The sequence below is a fragment of the Lissotriton helveticus genome, chromosome 7 (assembly GCF_964261635.1).
Source record: "Lissotriton helveticus chromosome 7, aLisHel1.1, whole genome shotgun sequence".
Classification (NCBI taxonomy): domain Eukaryota; kingdom Metazoa; phylum Chordata; class Amphibia; order Caudata; family Salamandridae; genus Lissotriton; species Lissotriton helveticus.
Window position 1 is genome coordinate 409,749,328 of NC_136068.1, and position 22,633 is coordinate 409,771,960.

A 22,633-nucleotide genomic window follows, 5' to 3' on the forward strand; every position below is an offset into this window, starting at 1 on the left:
GGCTCACTGTAAATAGACACAGCATGTCATTAAACAAAGCAGCAAATTAAGTATTTGCAGTTTTGATGATGTTGATCACATATAGCTTTGTATTTAACAATTGCGTAACGAAGGTGGAGCACTCAAAACCTTAAAGTGGCTTACATACAAAAAAGTATATGCATGAATATGACATTGATGTATATTACAAGAAATTGATGTTCATCACTTCTTTTCACAGAGGCCCCTGAAGAAGGGACAACGGTCCCGAAATGCATCGGGCCAACCAACTCAGCAATCACCGCAAATTTCAAATGATACTTGTATGAAGTGAAATACAGTGTATGATTAATTGAATGATATTTATAAAAATCACTGATTGTAATGATCTAAAGTTTACATTTGCAACAGAGCAAAAAGGAGAAAAAAACTCCAATGGAAAAATCAAAATAAATAAGAGATTAATGTTGAACTAAACCTCAGAGTTGAAGTAATTGGACATTAAAACGAGAATAGTAGTAAACACATCGTATCGCTGTGCGCTCGGTTTGGTTGTGATATAGCATCACTAACCACAACCTCATAAGATTATTACTTACCTAGGGACAGGCAGGCCTTTAATACTGAACAGCACGCTAAAGCAGAAAAATTAGAACAAAGCTTGACATAAAGAAGTTGACGGAAGTAATAAATGAGGAGTGCCAGTGGCCACCATGTATCTCTTTTTTACTGGAGCACTTTGTTTACCAGGCTGCATCCTTCCTTTCAGGAAGAGGGGGTCTACCATCTGATGCACAGTAGCAGGCGGAGCCAGCATTCCCCTTGCCAGACACAGCCCTATTCAGGTCAAGGAGATAGCCCTCGCCAGTACTCAATGCAGATCTCTCTATTCAACCCAGGTCTGACTCAGCTTGCCTTGCCCCTCTAAACCCAGACAGTCAATACACATAACAGCAGAGCAAACTGGATGGCTTAGGCAAGAAAATACCTACTTTCTAAAAGGGGTATTTTCAAACACAGAATATTAAAACCAACTTTGCTAAATGATGTATTTTATTATTCTGAGCTCCGGCATACTAATCTTGAATTTCTACCATGTTCCCTGAGTCAGATAGGTCTATAAGAGGTAATAGCCAGTCTGTCCATTCTAGCCTATAGAGAACAGGTAGCCTTGCAGCAGTGAAAAACAAAATGGAGAGTAATTCACTACCAGGACATGCTACACATATCAAGCCAAGTTCTACCTTAAACACACAATGCACCTACCATAGGGGTGACTGACATGATGCTATGGGAAGGTTCAGGGGCTGGGAAGTGTGGGCACTTCACAGCGAAGATGGCAGTTCTGGACTGCACGCAGACACTGCAGTGGCAGGTCTGAGGAACACTTTACAAGCTGCTTCTATGGGTGGCGCAAACTAGCGCTGCAGGCCCACCGGCAGCATTTGGGTTAGCAGCCCTGGGCACACACAGGCCACACTACTAGGGATTAACTGGTAAACCAAATAAGCCAATCAGGGATATACCAATTCACAGTCATATTTACACAGGGAGAGCATATGCACTTTAGCACTGATCTGCAGGGGTAAAGTGCCCAGAGTCATAAAACCAACAAAAATAGGTCAGGAACAATACAAGAGGCAGGCAAAAAGGTTAGGGATGACCATGCAAAAAGGGCCATTTCCAACAGTGTGGAATGCACCACGCCATTTGAGATAATGAGGGGCATCAGACAGGGGTGTGTCATCGCCCCATTTCTGTTTTCAATATATACCAATGGGGTAGAGGCTGCCCTTATTGGTTCCACCTCTGACATCCTGTACATTAATTCAACCCCCCTTCCTATAGTGCATGTGCGGATGATGCCATGCTGATTGCCAGAACAGGGAAAGCGCTGAAGATTTTGATTGAGGCTCACAAGACCTTTATGGGAAATTTGGGCCTTAGAGTTAATGAGGCCAAACCTCATGTGTTAGTCTCTAGAGGCTGCCCAAAGAAACTATCACCCTTCCACATAAATAACTAAAGACTAGAGGTAGTGGACACTTTCTCCTTTTTGGGGATATTATTCGACTCCAAACAAACTTGGAATAACATGATAGATAACAGGGCCTGGTAATGGAAAAAAATACAACTATAGTCTATGCATTTATCAAAAAGTTGGGGTCCAGGCCCATATATGAAATCAAGAAAATGTATTCTGCTAAAGTAATTTCTGCGTCCACTTATGAGGCTGAAGATTGGGGCCTGGCAGCTACTGGGACTTTACAACGTATTAAGGATGGATTTTATAAAAGGCTGTTATCCACCCCGAGTAGCTGCCCGAATTATAATTGTCATATGGAACTTGGGGCCAGATGTCGGAGCCGTAATACCAGTCGGTAACGGCCGAATTCGGCCGTTACCGACCGGTATTAGGGTTTTCTGATGTAGGGGGCCTATATTTTACCGATTCTGTAAATTTACCAAATCGGTAAATTTACAGAATCGGTAAAATACCGAATCCGTATATTTACCGATTCGGTAAATCCATATGTAGCTGACACTCCTGAGAGTGCCACAGGCCCTTAAGAGTCGGTATTTTACCACCCAATCCTATTGGGTGGTAAAATAACGAATTCAGGTGTGCATGCACATCTGTGCATGCACACCTGTGCAATGTGACACACAGACATGCCCTTAGGGCATGTATGTGTGCCACATGTCACACATGCCTGTACTTGGGGTGCTAGAGGGTGTCAAAGTGACACCCCCTGCACCCTTGCAGGATTCGGTATTTACCGATTCGGTAAATACCGAATCGGTATTGCCCATTGATTCCTATGGGCTTCAAGGCCCATAGGAATCAATGGGCAATACCGAATCGGTATTTACCGAATCGGTAAATACCGAATGTTACAGATTCGGTAATTCAAAATAAAAAATTACCTACATCTCCCTCCTTCTAATTTACCGATTCATAAATACCGAATCGGTAAAATTCGGTATATATGAGTCGGTAAATTAGAATTACCTAGATCTAGCCCTTGATGTGCTATTTATAGCAGATATACAGCCTGATTCATGTACATGCCGTTTTGCGTGGCCCTAATAGCGAATCATAGCGACTCGCTATTGAGGACACGCAAAACGGCATTCATGTAGGAATTGCTAATAAAATAGCGATTCCTACATGTTCTTTATTTGCGAGTAGCAAATTGCTACTCGCAAAAACTCCCCATTCATTCCTATGGGCCAAGAGGCCCATAGGAATGAATGGGGAGTATCCCTTATTTGCGAGTAGCAATTTGCTACTCGCAAATGAGATAGCGATTTTAAGGGTGCCGGGGTGTCCAAAGGACGCCCTGTAGCACCCCTAAAATGCACATTTGAACAGGTGTTGCGCACACACATGTCCAAAGGACATGTGTGTGTGCAACATGCAACTTAGAAAAATGCTTTTAAAAGCATTTTTCTGAGTTTTTGCTATTTACCGACAGGTCTGACCTCTCGGTAAATAGCGGCCCCAAAAGTGCAAAATCGCTATTTCTTGATGTGTCATGAATAGCATTTGAGGAATCTCTATTAGAGATTCCTTAAATGCCATTCCTCGCAAATATGCGAATTCTTAAATAGCGATTTTTGCATTTGGGATTGTGAATACCAAATGCAAAAATCGCACTCGCAAAGGGCCAGATTCTCAGAATCTGGCCCTTTTGCGAGCGCTATTGCCTACATGAATCAGGCTGATAGTCCGCTTAGCACCCATCCTATTCAGGCACTCAATTTAGAGAGGAGAGTCTGTAAATTTTAACCGGAGTATTATTAGGGGCTGTCAGAAATTGGATTTGGCCTACAATATATGGTGGTTGCAATACGTAAAAAATACGCTGAAATCACTGGATTTAATGAATTTATACGAGAATCCTTACAATTGCACCCTTGTCTCTACTCTAAATCTAGAATGAAGGAAATATTTCAAGAAAAGGTTAAGAGTGAAAGAAGGGCATTATAAAGCAGTCAGCGTCGACATATCTCGGAATGCCTCCTATAACACAAGATCTGCATTCCTACCTAGCTACAGTATCCAACCCACAGCATCCCTTTATATTTGTGAGGTTTAGACTAAACTATGTCCTGTTGATGTTAGGCCATCCAAAGTTTAATCATTAGAAGATTTGCCGCTTTGTCCTTGTGATAGGGCCTCTCCGGAATCAAATTTACATATGTTATTCGTTCGTCGTTTTTATACTATTCAGGGGAAAATATATATTTTACTGGTTTTACGTAAATTTGGTTTCCAGACAATGTCAGGTAGCCCTGTATTTTATTCAACAGTTAGGAGATCCCTTTGTATGTTACTCTGTGGCCACCTTTTTATGGTGTTTAGTTAAGAGCAGGAGAGGAATTTTGCAAAGGCAAATTATTTGGCACTGGAAATCTGAGATACACTGCTCTTTTCTCTTTCTTGTCCTGTTACCTATATGATAAGGACATTTATTTTAGATTAATTTTTAAGGTGGAATTTTGTTTTAACATGTTTAAAAAACGTGTATATATTTAGCTACGTTTTAGTTTTGTTGTAATTTTTTTATCTTAACATTTTATTCAATGGAAATGGAAAATTACATGTACTTTATAAGCTAACGAATTATAGCAAAAAAAGCTTTTGATCTGATCTGAATATCTCTACTGCCCTCCTTAAAGGCAAAATCATAAGGTTTTCCCATGATGAACTGTTAAATGGAAAGAACTAATCTACAAAAAAAAACAGCCTTTTCATATCTTGCCCCCTTCCATTGGAACAGGCTACCGGAAGTAATGCGTGGATGTACATCTATGGGTCACTTTAAGAAGAGTCTATAAATCTGGCTATTCTAGGGGCCCAGGCTGGGCGAGTGGTCTGTTTTTGTGCTGCCAGGTGCCGAGAGATCCCCTTGGGGATGATTCATCATGTCATACAAATGTCAAATAAATAAATAAATAAAGTCATTAGCCAGGGCCAGAGCAAACCACTCTACACCAGCCCACAGTATTTGTTGACCCGATTACATGCATAATGAACATGAGTGGTGGACTAAATGTGACACCCAACATCAGAAACAGAAGGCATCATTTGACATTTCTTTGACTCACCCAACCTGACATTACTCCATGTAGCATGGACATCTGGTGGGATAAGTCTGTTCTGTCAATATTTAGTGGACAAGGAGGACCAACATAATGATAATTCTGTAAAAAGAGGAGACATACTCCTCCTTAGGGGCTCATTATCATACTTCTGTCTCATACTGTCAGTGGATTTTACCAAAGTACGTCCGCCCCTCGTCCCCTTATAAAGAGAGAATGTGAGGTTGATACGGTTATACCTCTTTGTCTGTGCTCATCTAAAGGGGTGCATAATGTGGTTCTACACATGTGATTTGATGACACCACTACATTTGGGCCTGCTGAGATTTGTCTAAAAGCTTCTGGGTAATGTGGTCCTGGTTTAAGTGATTTTTTCCACCTTCATAACTTAGTAAGAGAGAACACGAGGCCAGTGCATTTTATCCCTCCTTGACTCTGTGGCTGCATGTGCGTAACATGGTTCTGCATGCACAACCAGATGGCCTCACTATTTTGTTTTTATCCTCACATGAGACAAGAGGCAAGGAGTTTATTCTTGTGTGACCGCCATGGGCCTTGTATCGGGCTCCAACTCCTGTACTTGGCCTCGTTCCACATTCAAGAGTTTCCAAAAATCAAACTTGTACTCCTCATTTGTTTATTTATGTCATAATCCTTGGACCTTTAAATTCTCATCTATCTTACCCTTAAAGTTACTTGCTCCTATTTAAGTCAAACATGATGTGCCCCAAAAGGTTTCCACATTCTGATCCATTTTCGTGACCCATGAGTGCAGTCCAATCTACAAAAGAGGTGTGCTGCTCTTTCCCAATCTATGCATTTTGATGATTCAGTGGATACCCATTCATACACATTTCCCTTCGTGCAAATAGTGTTAGTATAAAAAGTAACTGTGACTGTAGGTTGCTCAGTCTTCCATCCTGCCTTTCCCATCCAGGCACCAAAAATAACTAACGCCAGGTTCATTGTGATCTCTCTATACATTATAGCCGTAATTATATTAACCACATCCTGCCAGTATGTCTGGATATCTGGACACTGCCAAAACAAGTGAACATCATCTACTTTCTCTAGGCCCACACTCAGGATAGCACCTCTTCTTTTGACCTCCCAGCTTCGTCAGTTTTCTGGAGACAAGTATGCCCTATGTGCTGTGAATAAATGACTTTCTTCTCAGGGCTGCAGATACAATAGTTGCCCAAAGCATAGACATAGATACCTGCCATCTGTTAATTAACTCCAGCGAAAGCAGGTCCTTTCTCCATAACATCTCATGCAAAGGAAAGGGTCTGTCTTCTCATAGGGCTAACATCCAGTACTATGTTGATGTTTCCTTCTTCAAATGAAGGATGCTTTGGAGTTTCTCTTCCCATTCCAGGTTCCCTTTCCCGAAGTCCTCCTGTGTGCCTGTCCAGCTCACCAATTGGCAAAGTTTTTATTTAGAAAGCTTGTTGTCTGTGAGCTCAGATAGCGTATTCCATGTTATCACCGTGCCCTCTGCCTTTATTTGACGCCACTGTGTAAACCCAGCTTCTTTTATTTGTCTTGCTAAGGCATCCTGTAGACATTCTGGCGTTCCTGGTGAGTTCCATATAGGGGGGAACTTGCTGTAGTATGACATGTTTAATGCTTGCCTAATTTGGATTCACACTTTACATGCTTCAGTCAGTGTAAAATGTTGAGTGACCAAATATAAGTAAGAAATGGTCGCCTTCATCCAGTGGGTTTTTTGTAAGGACTTTATATAGCAAAGGGAGCTGCTGGAAGACTACTATATTTTCAGTTGAAAAGCCCAACAGTATAGTTGAAAGTCTGGAAGAGCAACACATCCATCTATCTTCCGTCTGCGTAGCTTCTTTCAAGCGATTCTAGTGCTCCTATGGACCCAGATTACACAGTTAAATTCTCCTTGCAAATTTTTTAACCGGTCTGTCTAAATTCTAAAGGTATTACAGTAATTATGAAAGTAAACTTTGAAAGTAGGATCATTTTAATTAAATTTTTTTCTACCTGAAAATGAGAGGGAGAGGTATGCCCAGGCTTTCAGAAATGTCTTAGTTTCAATCAATCAATCAGAACATTTGTGAAGCACATTACTTATCCGTGAGGGTCTCAAGTCACTGGCGGAGGGTGCTGGGGGGAACCTGGGGGGGGCGCTGAGTGGGGTGGCTACTACTGTTTCGGTCATATGTATTTTTTAATTAACTTGGGCCATCGTATTCAGATCTTTACTACCAGGCTCCCAAAGTATCTAGATTGGCTAAGTGAAACTGGTAAAGCAACATCACACATCCACAAAATGAAGGCCAGAGCACAGGCAATAATCTTTTCGCTATGCAAATTAAATGAGCTAATGCACAGTCCAACGTCAGCACCTATTAGAAAAGTATTACAAGCCAAAATTAGGGCAACTGCAGGTTATGCACAACAGGCATTTCCAGGCAAAATGGAAGCAATGTTGGATAAAGTGCTCCTCCAAATCAAAGAATTAAACCCTGGGTGGAAGTACCTTGAACATATAACAATATGCAGAGTCTGCAACTATAAACACGAATCTCTGCTACACATGATTTGTTGCTGTCCTGTTATGCTTTTGCCCCGTCAGACTTTTTTAAAACAAATTTGGCTGCGACACAGGGTTCGAACAGTAAAAGAAGCCATGGCTGAGCTTCAAAATAGGCTTATGGAAGAAGAGGGGTCAGGTAAGATGAAAGATAATTCGGTTTAATAAGTAAGCATGCCCCCACTAACCAGTCGGTGAAGACATTATTTAAGTAATTAAAAAAAGGTTTAGATTACGCAAGAAACTACGCAAGAAACTACGCAAAAAGGATGCACTGGCAGTTTCTTGCTGTTTTACCAATGTATACATATATATACTCATATATATATTCTTTTTTAATGTATTGCTTTGAGAGTGTTGCATAATGTATTCTTTTATAATTGCTGTTTTTAACTTCGTTTCAACCGGCTTGCAAGATGTATTGCAAATGGTTTTAAGTAACTCTGCAATATAAATATAAATAAATACATTCAATTCAATTCAATTCACCATTTTTCTAGGTTACTGATTAAATTAGTATTCCAGGACATTAATTATTGTTTTGCTGATTCACTGGGTAGCCTGACACTCTACTAAAGTCGATTAAAGTATTTTGAATAACAGGAAATGATTTTGTAAGGTCTTGCATGCAGATCAATAAGTCGTCTGTGTACTGCGTTACTTTCTTCACTCATGTGGTTAGAAAGGAATGATCTCTAGGTTTTTCTTTATCTTATTTGCTAGTGGCTCAATATATCAGTTAATAAGTAGTGGTGACAATGGACACCCTTGCTGAATTCCTGTTTCTCGCTGGAATTGTTTGTGTTCGGTTTCCATTACCTACAATCCTTGCTGATGGCTTCCTATAGATAGTCTTTTTTGCCCTGAGAAAGTTTTCTCCCAGACTGTGTTTCTCAACTACTGCATTCAAACAAGTATTTGCACTGCAATCAGTCTCGCCTTTGGGACCTTATATGTATTTAGCTATGCAGCACATTAGCCTGGGTGCTGAAACATCTGCTGTTCTTTAAAAGGGAGGGAAAGTAAGCACCAAACTGTGACACGCCAGGTATGGGGAACACATGGAGAGAAATATTGCCTTTCAGCGGGAAATGGTACAGTCCAAAGCTCTGTTTTTAGTATAAAAGCAGGGCCTTCTGTGGTCATATCACTGAAAATACAAGATTTAAAAAAAATATTATTGTCTACGGGTGCTCATGGAAGACAATTTCTATGGAGTGGAAACTAGAGAATGCTAAAGCGATTCTGGTATTTTACTGACCTCTGCAGGTCGTTTTCTATCAAGAAAGTTATATAGAGGCAGTGGCCAGAAAAATGTAAAAAGAAAGTCCCTCAGCAGAAAGCAATTCTGGTATTTTACTGACCTCCGCTGGTCCTTTTCTATCAAGACAGTTAACTAGAGGCAGTTGAACAGAAAAAAAGACCCTGAGCGGAAGCAGACAAGTCCTAGGGCTGATCTCCAGAGCCCAGGTAGTACATACACATATAAGTATCTACTAAAGTTGGTACTAAACTATAAACTACAGTTATAATACAAAAGTATATATAAGAGGTATCGAATGCTTGACCTAAAAAGGCCAGCTCACTCTATCATATGCCTTTGCGCCATCAAAAATCCTTATGGTGAGAGGATGATTTCCATCTATTGCTAAATTGATTGCACATACTAAATCATGAGTCAGCTCATATAGTTGTCGACCTTTCATGAAACCTCTTTGGTCTGTGTGCACCAACTCACCAAGCACCTTCTCTAGCCTCTTCACTATGATGTGCGTATGTAGTTTGTAATCATTTTTCAATAGGGTATTTGCCTATATGATTCACACTCTTCAATATCTTTTTTTAGGTTTTAAAATGATGCTTATTGTTCCTTCTTCCCAGTGCTGGGCGACCATGACCCTCCACATAAACTGCATTTTTTAGTCTATTTAAAAATGGGGCTAATTCTTCTCTTGGGGCCCTATATAACTAATTTGATAGGCTATCCGCTCCCCTGCCTTTCCTTTATTTAATCCTTTTAAGGCACTTTCTACTTCTTCAATACGTATTTCTTGATTTAAACTATACTGTAGTTTTTTTTTTGTAGAGCTGAGAGACTTTCATCCTTAAGTCAGTTCTTTGTCTGATCTTGTGTAGTAGTGACATCATTTGTCTATGAGTTTTGAAACAAATTAGCAAAAGCCTGTTCTATATCCGATTTTTCTAGAGAACATTCTTCATTCTTATTTATAATTCCTTTGATCTGTTCTTTTAAAATATCCTCCCTTGTTTTCCATACCAATAGTTTACCACATTCTTCCACGTACTCATAATAAGCCAATTTACTAACCTCCCACTTTTTCCGTGTGATACCGTCTAAGTAGTCTTTCAATTCATCTTTTGCCTCTTTAATTTTATTACTTAAATTCACCCGTACTTCTAGACTTTTACAACATTGTGGGTCTTTTTTGTGGCCCCTTTATGTTCATTTCTAGTTCTCTCGTTGAATGTCAATCATCCTTTCTTTTCTGAGCCACATAGCTGTTTATTCTTCCCCAGGAAAAATGTTTATAGGCATCCCATATAATGTCTATGGATGCTGAGCCTTCATTTATTGCTAAACATTCTGCTGTGTCTTTCTTGAGTGGACTAATTATATGAAGGTCACCTAATATTCTTCTACCTATGGTCCAGTTGGGTAGTGTGAGCTCTTTGTCTAGCAGAAGCTCTAGGTTTGTTGCTGAATGTTCAGATAGATGTTCCAGCTGATGTATTATTTCTTTAACTTTTTGCTCCAACATCGTACTCATCAAAAAGAAGTCAATCTGGGGGAAATTACCATATTTTTATTGTGATAAGAAAACCCCTTTCTCTGACGTGCACTTTACCTCCATATAGCCGTCAAACCAAGATCTTTCATAATATGATGTACACAACCTCTCATCTTTAGAGAGTTGACCACTAGTCTGGTAGTGGATCTATCTAAGTAGGGGTCTAACAGCACATTGCAGTCTCCACCAATCACTATGTAGTTTTCGACCTCAACTAGTTGACCGTACAGCAAGCGGAGAAGATGAAGGATTCAAAATTATTCTATCGAGCTATACTTACCAATGGCCCATATGCCTTTATCTATAATAATAATTCAGTCGGCAATGGAGAAGTGTGAGAAGTTGGCCTGATAGGTGATGTTTCCAATTCTGGAACCACCTGTTATCAGACCAAACAATCCCTTATGCTGTCTGGTTGTAAGTCAACCTTATTAGACAAGCTATCCTAGGGGTAGCATGGACTAAGCAGCCTAAAGGCTTAACTTAAGAGGTCGTGTTAAGCGAGCTGTTTTACCACATACAATCCTGTAATATCAAATGAAAGGACACCACACAAGTATATATTATAAAAATATATGTATTTATTACTAAAAACAATCCCCAGTATTCTTTATGAATAAAGGGGCACAAGCGTTAAATCAAAAGCACAGTATAACATACAAAGTTGCACAAATATGGATGAGGGCGAGGGGCCACTCAGACCATATACTAAACAAATGGTATAAGAGATACCAATCGAACAGTGGTTAGGCCTAGGGCCTAGGGAATCGCTGGGAGCAGTCGGGACAAGCAATGCTGAAGTCGGGAAAAGCCCGCGGGATTCGGGTGCAGTGCAGAAAGTGAACGCATGCACCAATGTTAACCAATGGTGCGTAAAAGTTACAAAGTTAAAGTTTAAGGACACTTCCGCTGAACCTAGAGGAACAAATCTTAAGACACAGACCCTAGAGGTGTGTACCAGTGTGGGAACACCGGCGTTGCAATGTTACCTCACCCACAGGAAGCGGGTGCACAGGGTCGAAGTTGAGTCGGGTTTCGTCACGCAGGCTCTTGGTGCTTGGAGCTGAAAGGGCTGCAGGCAGGGTGAAAGAGAAGTGTCCGGTGGAGTCCAAGGGTGGACTCAAGTCGAAAAGTACCTGAAAGCAGAGGGGACAGAGTCTGGGTCACTCAGCAGTGACCAGGGTGAAACCAGGACGGAACCAGGCAATGTCGGGCACAATCAGGCGGTTGTTGAGGAGCTTCTCTCCGCTGTCACGTGGGCTCTGGGGCATCTACGACGTCCAGGAGCGGGTCACGATCTGTCCCACGCAGGCTCTCGCCGTCGGCGCTGTCGGCTTCAAGATTGGAGCAAACAACACTTGGCAAAAGCAATCCACGCGGAACCGGGAGATTGCTTCTCACTCGAACCAGGAGGGTCAGAGTGGGGGCTCCTTTTCAGGGGAACTGGTGCAAATCTGGAGCAACCAGAATCGCAAGTCGAATTTCAAGTTTCGTTGGCACAGGGGCCACAAGCCGGCTGGCAAGTGACCGGGCCAACGCGTTGAGCCAAAAGAAGCAGAAGGGCCCCACGCAGCACTCGTCGAGTGTGGAGGGCTGAACTTCGGTGCAAGAGTGGCTCAGGGTTAGGGCAAACCCCGGTGTACAGCTTCGAGGGTCACTCGTGGGCTGCACGGTCAGCGTCTCGTGGTCTTTTCAAGATGGCGTGCCCCACGCTTCCGGTCGCCTCCACGGGTCTCAGCTCTGCAGGGACTGTGGATCGGGCTGTAGGAAGGCAGGCAAGCTTAATCTCGTCGATCTCTGTCGCTCGAGTTCCGGCGGGAACTGCAACAAAGCAGACGTCGATGGCTGGATGGTGCCTGTTTGCACAGGGTGGTCACTCCTTGACCACAAGGGAGATTCTTTAGTCTTCTACGTTGAGTAGGATGTCGAAGGGTCCAGAGTTTCATTTCTTATGTTTCATCAGGATAATCTGAAGTGCATTGGCACTGCTCCCAGTCTTATACTAATTTTGGGGGCTGGATTACCTGCTAGGTCCCCTCCTATGGGTGGGACCCAGGAAGTGGGTGGATACACCCCCTTCCTTTGATCCAGGCCGCCCTGGCACGAGGGCTGGAGTGCCCCAGAACCGGTTTGGCCGGATTATGCAAGGGGCAGCCTTGTGCTCCCCATGCAGTGTCTGGTTTCTTTCAAACCTCCCTGCTACAATCCACTATCTCCTGTCTGGGCGGGTGTAACACCTCCCTGCGACAGGAAACCCTTTGTCTAGGCCCCATTTGGCTGAGTTTCGGTCAGCTTCAGGGGGTCAGACTCGTGTCTGTGGCAGAGGCATCCATTTTGTGGATCCAAGGTCCTTTTAGAAATTAACCGCATTTAAGTAAAGTAACATGTCTTACCCCTCTAGAGGGGTGGAATGCTATCCCCGTCGCCAGAACTGGTGAGGGGATAGTATTCCAAATTGTATGACACCTTACACGACATGTTTTGATAAAGCCAAACCAAAGTTGCTATATAACCGCGAGGATTATAATGCACTTAAGAGTATATGGTATGGCATTATCCTGAAACAGCTTAGGGAGTTGTTCCCGACAGCTGCAGACAGGCTCAGCTCATGCTAGAGCTCCATCTCACATGAAACCACGCACTCTGCCTCCAGGATTGATGAGGCCTTCCATAGGAGTGGCTCACAGGTTTATATGTGTCCAGATATAGGTTTAGATATAGGTATACTATACCTAAGTAAGGGGTGATTACACCACCTTACCCCAGCTGAGTGATCAGCCAGTTGTGTCAATTTAAGAACCAGCCAGGGGTGGCAAAAGATATGCTGCAGCCCCTGGTAGGCCTTGGTGGCCCCTATGCCCTGGGCACCTATAGTGCATTATACAGGGGCTGACAAGGAGTCCATTTCCAATTGTGGTATGTGCCTATAGCACATGTATCATTAATTTAGTGAGAGAACAGCAGGCTGGGGGTCTGATCAGCAGGCCCACAGCCTCAGTAGTCGCAAACCAGTGAAGCAAAAAGCAAAAATTTGGGGTGACCATAGGATAGCAGACCCTACTCTCCTACACAACCCCCCCCCCCAAACGCAGGGACATTAAACTAACCTTGACCAGATAAGTCTTCATGTTCTAAGTGGAAGTACCTGGAGAGACCATCTGCATTACCATGGTCAGTCCCTGGGCGGTGCTCCACTGTAAAGTCCATCCCCTGTAGGGAAATGGACCACCTGAGCAGTTTGGGATTTTCACCCTTCATCTGATTGAGCCACAAGAGGGGCTTATGGTCTGTCTGAACTAGGAAGTGAGTTCCAAACAAGTAGGACCTCAACTTCTTCAGGGCCCAAACCACAGCAAAGGCCTCCCTCTCAATGGCTGACCAACGTTTCTCTCTGGGGGTCAGCCTTCTGCTAATAAAAGCAATGGGCTGGTCTTGACCATCTTGATTAAGTTGTGAAAGCACAGCTCCCACCCCCAACTCAGAAGCATCTGTCTATACAATGAACTGTTTGGAGTAGTCAGGACTCTTCAGGATAGGTGCAGAGCACATGGCCTTCTTCAGGTCTTCAAATGCCTTTTGACAGCTAACTGTCCACTGAACCTTTTTTGGCATCTTCTTGGATGTCAAGTCATTTAATGGTGTCACAATGGACCCATAGTTTTTCACAAACTTTCTGTAATACCCAGTCAGGCCCAAGAAGGCTCTGACTTGTGTCTGGGTAACTGGAGGAGCCCAGTCCTGTATGGTCTGGATTTTGCTCTCCAGTGGTTGAACCTGACCCCCACCTACTAGGTGGCCCAGGTACACAACCTTACTCTGCCCTATCTGGCACTTAGTAGCCTTGATAGTCAGGCCTGCCTTTTGCAGGGCCTCCAAAACCTTCTTCAGGTGGATCAGGTGATCCTCCCAGGTGGAGCTAAAGACAGCAATATCATCTAGATATGCTGCACAAAAGTCATCCAACTCAGCAAGGACTTGATTCACCAACCTTTGGAAGGTGGCAGGTGCATTCTTCAAACCAAAGGGCATCACCACAAACTGATAATGTCCACTGGGGGTAGAGAATACTGTCTTGGCTTTTGACTCCTCAGCTAGTCTGATTTGCCAGTAGCCAGCTGTCAAATCGAATGTGCTCAGAAACTTGGCAGAAGCCAATCTGTCAATGAGCTCATCTGCTCTTGGAATGGGATGTGCATCTGTCCTAGTGACAGCATTGAGACCTCTGCAGTCCACACAAAACCTCATTTCTCTCTTACCATCTTGGGTATGAGGTTTTGGCAGAAGGACTACTGGGCTGGCCCATGGGCTCTCTGAATGCTCAATCACTCCAAGTTCCAACATCTTTTGCATCTCAGCCTTGATGCAATCCCTGACATGATCAGGTTGCCTGTAGATCTTATTCTTGACAGGCAGACTGTCACCAGTGTCCACCTCATGGGTGCACCAGTTAGTCTGGCTGGGTGTGAGTGAAAACAAATGCCTGTGGGCCTGCAAAACTTGTCTGCAGTCCATCTGTTGCTGGTCAGTGAGGCTGCCTGCCAAGGCTACTCCATCAACTGAACCATCATCAGGGTTCCGAGAAAGCAGGTCTGGGAGAGGGTCACTCTCTTCCTCCTGTTCCCCATCTGTGGCCATGAGCAAGCTCATGTCCTCCCTGTCCACAAATGCTTTCAAACGATTCACATGGAGCACCCTGTGGGGGCTCCTAGGGGTTCCAAAGTCAACCAAGTAGGTGACTTCTCCCTTTTTCTCAATGATAGGGTAGGGTCCAGTCCATTTGTCCTGGAGTGCTGCTGGGGCCACTGGCTCCAGCACCCACACCTTCTGTCCTGGCTGGAACTCAACCAGAACAGCCTTTTGGTCATGCCAAGCTTTCTGTAATTCTTGACTGGCCTCCAGGTTTTTGGATGCTCTCTCCATGTACTCAGCCATCCTGGAGCGGAGACCAAGTACATAGTCCACTACATCTAGTTTAGGCTTTTTGAGAGGTAACTCCCATCCTTCCTTCACCAAACATAATGGACCCCTCACAGGGTGGCCAAACAAAAGTTCAAAAGGGCTGTAGCCAACCCCCTTCTGTGGGACCTCTCTGTAAGCAAAGAGCAAGCAGGGTAAAAGAATGTCCCATTTCCGCCTAAGCTTCTCTGGTAATCCTTTTATCATTCCCTTGAGAGTCTTGTTGAATCTCTTCACAAGCCCATTGCACTGTGGGTGATAGGGTGTGGTAAACTTGTAGTTTACTCCACACTCCTTCCACATTGCCTTTAAATAGCTAGACATGAAGTTAGTACCTCTGTCTGACAATACGTCCTTTGGAAAGCCCACTCTTGAGAAAACTGCAATGAGGGCTTTTGCCACCACAGGTGCTGTGGTGGTCCTTAGGGGAATAGCTTCTGGATACCTGGTGGCATGATCCACTACCACCAGTATAAATCTGTTCCCAGATGCTGTTTGAGGATCCATGGGACCCACAATATCTATTCCAACTCTTTCAAAGGGTACCCCCACCACAGGTAGTGGTATGAGGGGGGCCTTTGTTGTGCCACCTGACTTACCACTGGCTTGGCAAGTGACACAGGAGCGACAAAACTCCTTGACATTTTCTGACATATGAGGCCAGTGAAAGTGTGAAACAAGCCTGTCCCACGTCTTGTTCTGGCCTAAGTGTCCTGCAAGGGGAATATCATGGGCCAAGGTAAGAAGGAAACCCCTAAACTTCGAAGGTATGACCAACCTCCTGGTTGTACCAGGCTTGGGGTCTCTAGCCTCTGAATAAAGGAGTCCATCATCCCAATACACAGTATGGGTACCTTGGGCATCCCCAGCAGCCTCAGCAGCAGCTTGCTGTCTGAGGGGTTCAAGGGAAGGGCAATCTAATTGAGCCTGCCTCAGGTCTGCCCTGGAGGGTCCCCCTGTCCCCAGAAACTCAACCTGGTCAAGTTCAAGCTCCTCAGAGACAGTCTCCTCTTGGACTGCAGAATCAGTTTCCTGTGAAACCTGATCCTCAACCTGGGGCAAGGTGGAAGGCTCAGCCTTTCCTCTCTTGCTCCTTCTCTTGGGTTGTGGTTGGTCTATTGTTCCAAGATCCACCACTGGTTCAGGAAGGCACTTCTTAGCCTGAGTCCTTGTCACTGCAAGGACATGTGCTGAAATCCCTAGCATTTCTGCATGAGTCCTGTACTCCACTTCTGACCAAACTGAGCTTTCAAGATCATTGCCTAACAGACAGTCTACTGGGAGGTCTGCACTCACAACAACCTTCTTTAGGCCATTTACCCCTCCCCAGGAGAAGTTCACAACTGCCACACTATGGGAAGTAGTGGAGTTGCTTGCATTGGTCACTAGGTAACTTTCACCTAGTACAATCTGTCCAGGGTCCACAAAGTCAGGTGTCACCATTGTGACACTGGCACATGTGTCCCTGTAGGCCTGAGCCAGCTTCTCATTGATTAAAGGCGTCTGTCTATATTTGCCAAGGTTACTGGGACTCACTGTAGTGGACAAAGCTAGGTCCACATCATATAGGAGAACTGCCTGAGTAGGGATTCTGACTAGGCCAGATCCTACTTCAGTACCTAGGGTTAACCCTACTACACCCTTTGGCTGTGTTCCACCACTGCTTACTGAACTAGGGGGTGCAGGTGCTTTAGGAGCTGCAGTGGTGGGGACTGGATTTGTCTTGGTGCATTCACTGCCCCAGTGTGAAACTGATTTGCAGGTATTACACCAAGGCTTCTTTGGGCCATTATTCTTCTTTTTCTTGTTTCCATTTTGGGAACCACCCTCCTTATTACTAGTTTGGGGGCCTGAAGACTTCTGGTCCTTTTCTTTATCTTTCTGATTTCCACCCTTCTGGTCTGTTTTCTTCTGGTCACCACCTTGGTTCTGGGGTTTCTGCTTAATCCTTGTTCTGACCCATTTATCCGCCTTCTTTCCCAATTCTTGGGGAGAGGTCATATCAGAGTCAATAAGGTATTGATGCAACAGCTGGTTTATACAGTTATTAAGGATCTGTTCTCTCATGATAAGATTGTACAATCCTGTATAGTCTGAAACTTTACTTCCCTGCAACCAACCCTCCAGAGCCTTAGTGGCACAATCTACAAAATCAGTCCAGTCTTGAGTCTGTGCTTTTTGGGTGTCTCTGAACAACAACCTGTATTGCTCAGTGGTAAGCATGGGCGTAAAATCCGCTTAGATCGCGGATTTTTCGGATTTTCGGCAAATTCACAATCCGCGAACTCTCGCGAATTTGTCGAAAATCCGTGAATCCGCTCGTGGTGGATTTTTTGCTTGGTTGCGGCGCGCGGCGTGGTGCACGGCGTTCACTTTCCGTCATTAAGCGTTTGCCGAGTTGTTTTTCTCGATCATATTTTGCGAGTGCTGCGCCATTTTGGATCTTGCTGCGTGATCCCGCGGGAGTTTGGCGCCCGCGAATACGTAATCGCGGCTTGCCACCTTGCACAGCACACCTCGCGAGAGTTCGCAATTGCGAACACGTAATTGCGGCGGAAAGGAACAATCTTGCACTCGCGAAATAGAGATTTTGCAATTCTGCACAAGAAATCCACCAGCAAACAGGATAAACCTTCAGAAAATGATTATTTTTATCAGAATCACTCCTCAGGTTGACATTTGCATGGCCTTTTTTTTTTTGCAAGGAGTCCATTTTTGGGGCGGGGGAGGGAAGGAAGTGCCCCACAGTCTCCAACTTCCTGTTCCTGTCCAGCAGGCTCCTCCCAGTGCTTTGTCCATCTCCTGGTCACTTTCATTTGGATCTGGAGCTGGAAGGATTACTTTTTGTGGGTGCTGCTGGATATTTGGATTTGAGGCTTTTGACATTCTTTGGATCACTTTTGGATTAGAAATCAACTTTCACAAGTAAGTTTGTTTGGGGCATTACAGTTGCTGCAACTACAATTTTGGAACTTTTTCAGAACATTAAATAAATTATATTGTGGGTAGCCACAGTATCCAGTAGGACCAGGGTTGGTTATGGGTGCATGATACAACTGTTTTGTTGAATTTAAACACCATTGAGGCCATGGATGGGCTGGGATTGTGCTGATTTTTGTTGTTTTTGTCGTTTTTTGGGGGCTGCTGGTGGGGCCCTTTGCCCAGGGGTGGTGAGTGTTGCATGGGCCTAGTCTTTCTGTGGGGTGTCTTCTTGAATTTAAACATCATTGAGGCCATGGATGGGCTGGGATTGTGCTTATTTTATTGTTTTTTGTCGTTTTTTGGGGGCTGCTGGTGTGGCCTTTTGCCCAGGGGTGGTGGTGCATGGACTGAGTGTGCCTGTGGTGTGGTCTCACTCTCACTCTCTTTAATGTAAACATCATGGATGGCATTGGATTGTGGTGATTTTTGGCTGTTTGTCTGTTTTTTGGGGGTGTACTGTTGATGTGGACTGGCCATGTGGGTGGTGGTGGTGGCCATCTTGAGTGCTGGCTGGTACAGGCAACATGTGCTTGGGGTGCAAGGGGCCATTTTGAAGAGAGGCAGTGTCTGAGGCCTGCACTTATTTAGCCTACTTTTCATCCATTATGCCCAGGGGTAGTGAGTGTTGCATGGGCCTAGTCTTTCTGAGGGGTGTCTTCTTGAATTTAAACACCATTGAGGCCATGGATGGGCTGGGATTGTGCTGATTTTCTTGTTGCATGGGCCTAGTCTTTCTGTGGGGTGTCCTCTTGAATTTAAACACCATTGAGGCCATGGATGGGCTGGGATTGTGCTGTTTTTTGTGGTTTTTGTCGTTTTTGGGGGGCTGCTGGTGTGGCCTTTTGCCCAGGGGTAGTGGTGCATGGACTGAGTGTGCCTGTAGTGTGGTCTCACTCTCTTTAATGTAAACATCCTGGATGGCATTGGATTGTGGTGATTTGTGGGTGTTTTTCTGTTTTTTTGGGGGTGTACTGTTGATGTGGACTGGCCATGTGGGTGGTGGTGGTGGCCATCTTGAGTGCTGGCTGGTACAGGCAACATGTGCTTGGGGTGCAAGGGGCCATTTTGAAGTGAGGCAGTGTCTGAGGCCTGCACTTATTTAGCCTACTTTTCATCCATTATCCCCAGGGGTAGTGACTCAGTGTTGCATGGGCCTAGTCTTTCTGAGGGGTGTCTTATTGAATTTAAACACCATTGAGGCCATGGATGGGATGGGATTGTGCTGATTTTCTTGTTTTTTTGTCGTTTTTTTGGGGCTGCTGGTGGGGCCCTTTGCCCAGGGGTGGTGAGTGTTGCATGGGCCTAGTCTTTCTGTGGGGTGTCCTCTTGAATTTAAACACCATTGAGGCCATGGATGGGCTGGGATTGTGCTGTTTTTTGTGGTTTTTGTCGTTTTTTTGGGGCTGCTGGTGTGGCCTTTTGCCAAGGGGTAGTGATGCATGGACTGAGTGTGCCTGTAGTGTGGTCTCACTCTCTTTAATGTAAACATCCTGGATGGCATTGGATTGTGGTGATTTTTGGCTGTTTTTCTGTTTTTTTGGGGTGTACTGTTGATGTGGACTGGCTTGGGGTGTAGGGGCCATTTTGAAGAGAGGCAGTGTCTGAGGCCTGCACTTATTTTGCCTACTTTTCATCCATTATCCCCAGGGGTAGTGACTCAGTGTTGCATGGGCCTAGTCTTTCTGAGGGGTGTCTTCAATGTAAACATCATGGATGGCATGGGATTGTGCTGATTTTTCTGTGTTTTGTCGATTTTTTGGGGTGTATAACTGAACTGATGTTCCTCTGTCTTCCATTGCTTTTAGGTGCACAAGACTCAAGAGAACCACCAGTGCCAGGAAGAAGTCCTGCAGCGGTGTGTGTGTGCAGCATAACGTCACGCGACGTCACGTCTGGACACAGACAACTCTGCAACTCGTGCAACTGCTGCCTGCTGTTCTGACCTGCTCTGAAGAAGATGGCCCCGAAAAAAGTTACCCGTAGCTCCTCTAGCAAGAAAGGTGCCAGTAAGGAGCAGAAGAAGCAAGTTACCAAGGAGACTGGTGTGCCGGCCGCCCCTTTTTTTGGGAGTAAAAAAAAAAGTATGCCTGCAGCAGCAGCGGGATCTGCTGGGGACCAAGCTGGCAGCAGCACCCCCGCTCCATTGGGCTGAGTGCCACCACCACCACCACGCCAACTTCAGTCCAAGCCCTTGAGTGCTGCAGAGGCAGCCAGTATAGTTCTTCAATCACCATCGACCAGTGATGTTGGCTCATCGCAAGAAAGCAGCAGCAATCTCCCTCAATCAACACAGGTTGTTGTAGCTCATCTGACGAGTGTTGAACAACCACAGCCGCAACAACAATCACATGTGCAAGTACAAGCCCAAGTACATGTGGAAGGAGAGGCAGCGCAAGGAGATGCGCAAGCAGAGGTGCATGGAGGGTCACAAGTGCCCACAATAGTTGTTCCTCCCGAAGTAGGGGCACATCAGGAAATCGACAATCAAGGCGAGGTATCATTTGAGGAAGACACTCCTCCTGATGATCATCCATTGTCTTCCACACCCCTAGGAAGGAAGAGATCAAGGGTGGTGTCTACATCTTCTTCAAGCACACCTCCTTCTGATGATACGGATCAAAATTGGGAACCAGCACCACTGCTGTCTGAGAGTGAGGCACACCATGATCTGACAAAGGTAGTTAAGTGTAAAAGGAAGCTCGTCCAAAGTCTCAGACTTATGGAGTGTGATGATGAGGCTCAACAAGAAGTGGCGGATACTGCTGCTGATGAAGACTCTGACAACGACGACCCAGTCATCATAAAGGTCACTGCAGCCCCAGCGGGCATGCAGCAAACAGACATTTTGACCCTAGCCCGAAAAGCTGCTGAGCGTGATGATGATGATGTTGTCGACGAGGAGGCAGTGGAAACACCACCACAATCATTGGAGTTAAGTAGTACACCAACTCGTACCGCTTCCATATTTCTTTCTGGCAAGAAGGGACCTCCATCCACCTCGACCTTAATTAGTGGCGGTGAAAGTGCACAACGTACAAAAGTTGGGCAATCCAGATCCTCCACTTCATCTGGCATTAGCAGCATGACCACCACCACCAGTATCGCCACCTCCTCCAGGCCCCACAGACGCTTCAAGTCCCCAGTTTGAGACTTCTTTACTGTTTGCCCAAAAAGGGAAAAGTTCGCCATTTGTACCCTTTGTAAGCTTGCAGTTAGTCGTGGTAAGTCAGGTACCAACTATGGTACCGGAGGCCAGAGCGGTCATCTTGAGAGACAGCACACTGTCAAATGGTTTGCGCACCTAGATGCGATCAAGGAAGCCCGAATTGGAAGTCAAGAAAACGTTGATGTTGCATCTGATGATGACGAGGAGGAAGAAGACGTGTCAAACACTTCACTTACACCCAGTACCCCTGTCAGCAGCACACCCAATGTGAGGCACACTAAGAGTGTTGGAGCGAGTGAGACACCAACGCGCAAAAGTTCACCAGCGAGCATAATTCGGTCAACGAAGTCATTATCATCCCGTAAATGCTTGGTCCAGGGCAACATTAGAACCATGTTTTCTTCAGACGCGCCATATGAACGCAACCACCCACTGACGCGTCTGTATAACACTAAGCTGGCTAAAATGCTAGCTGTGGACCTTCTCCCTTTTTGTTTTCTAGAATTAGTGGCAACGCTCTGCCCTAAATGGAAGGTTCCTAGCCGGTTCTATTTTGCCAGAGTTATGGTTCCAGCACTACATGAAGATGTGCTGGAGGCGATTGGGGCAGCTTTGCAGAAGAGTGCTGTTCACACTATACATCTGACAACAGACATGTGGACCAGTGGCGCAGGCGCTGATTACATGTGCATCACTGCACACTGGGTCTCTTTTTCAGGTGTTAAAGCAAAGCTAAACGCAGGTGTTGACCCGGACCAAGTTTTTAAAGCTGCTCGGAAACATGCAACACTAGCCATGTTTGGCTTGGAGAAAAGTCACACAGCAGAAAACATTTTGGACGAGTTTAACAAAAAGGTCTTTCACTGGCTGTCCCCAAAAAAACGCCAGATTGGTTATATTTCCACGGATAATGGCGCCAATGTAGTTAAGGCCATGTCGCTGGGTGCATATTTCAGAGTGCCGTGTTTGGCGCACTGTATCAACCTGGTAGTTCAAAAATTCTTGAGTGATACAGACAGTACAGCGTTCGAGGTAATGGCCACCTGCCGCAAAATGTGCAACCATTTC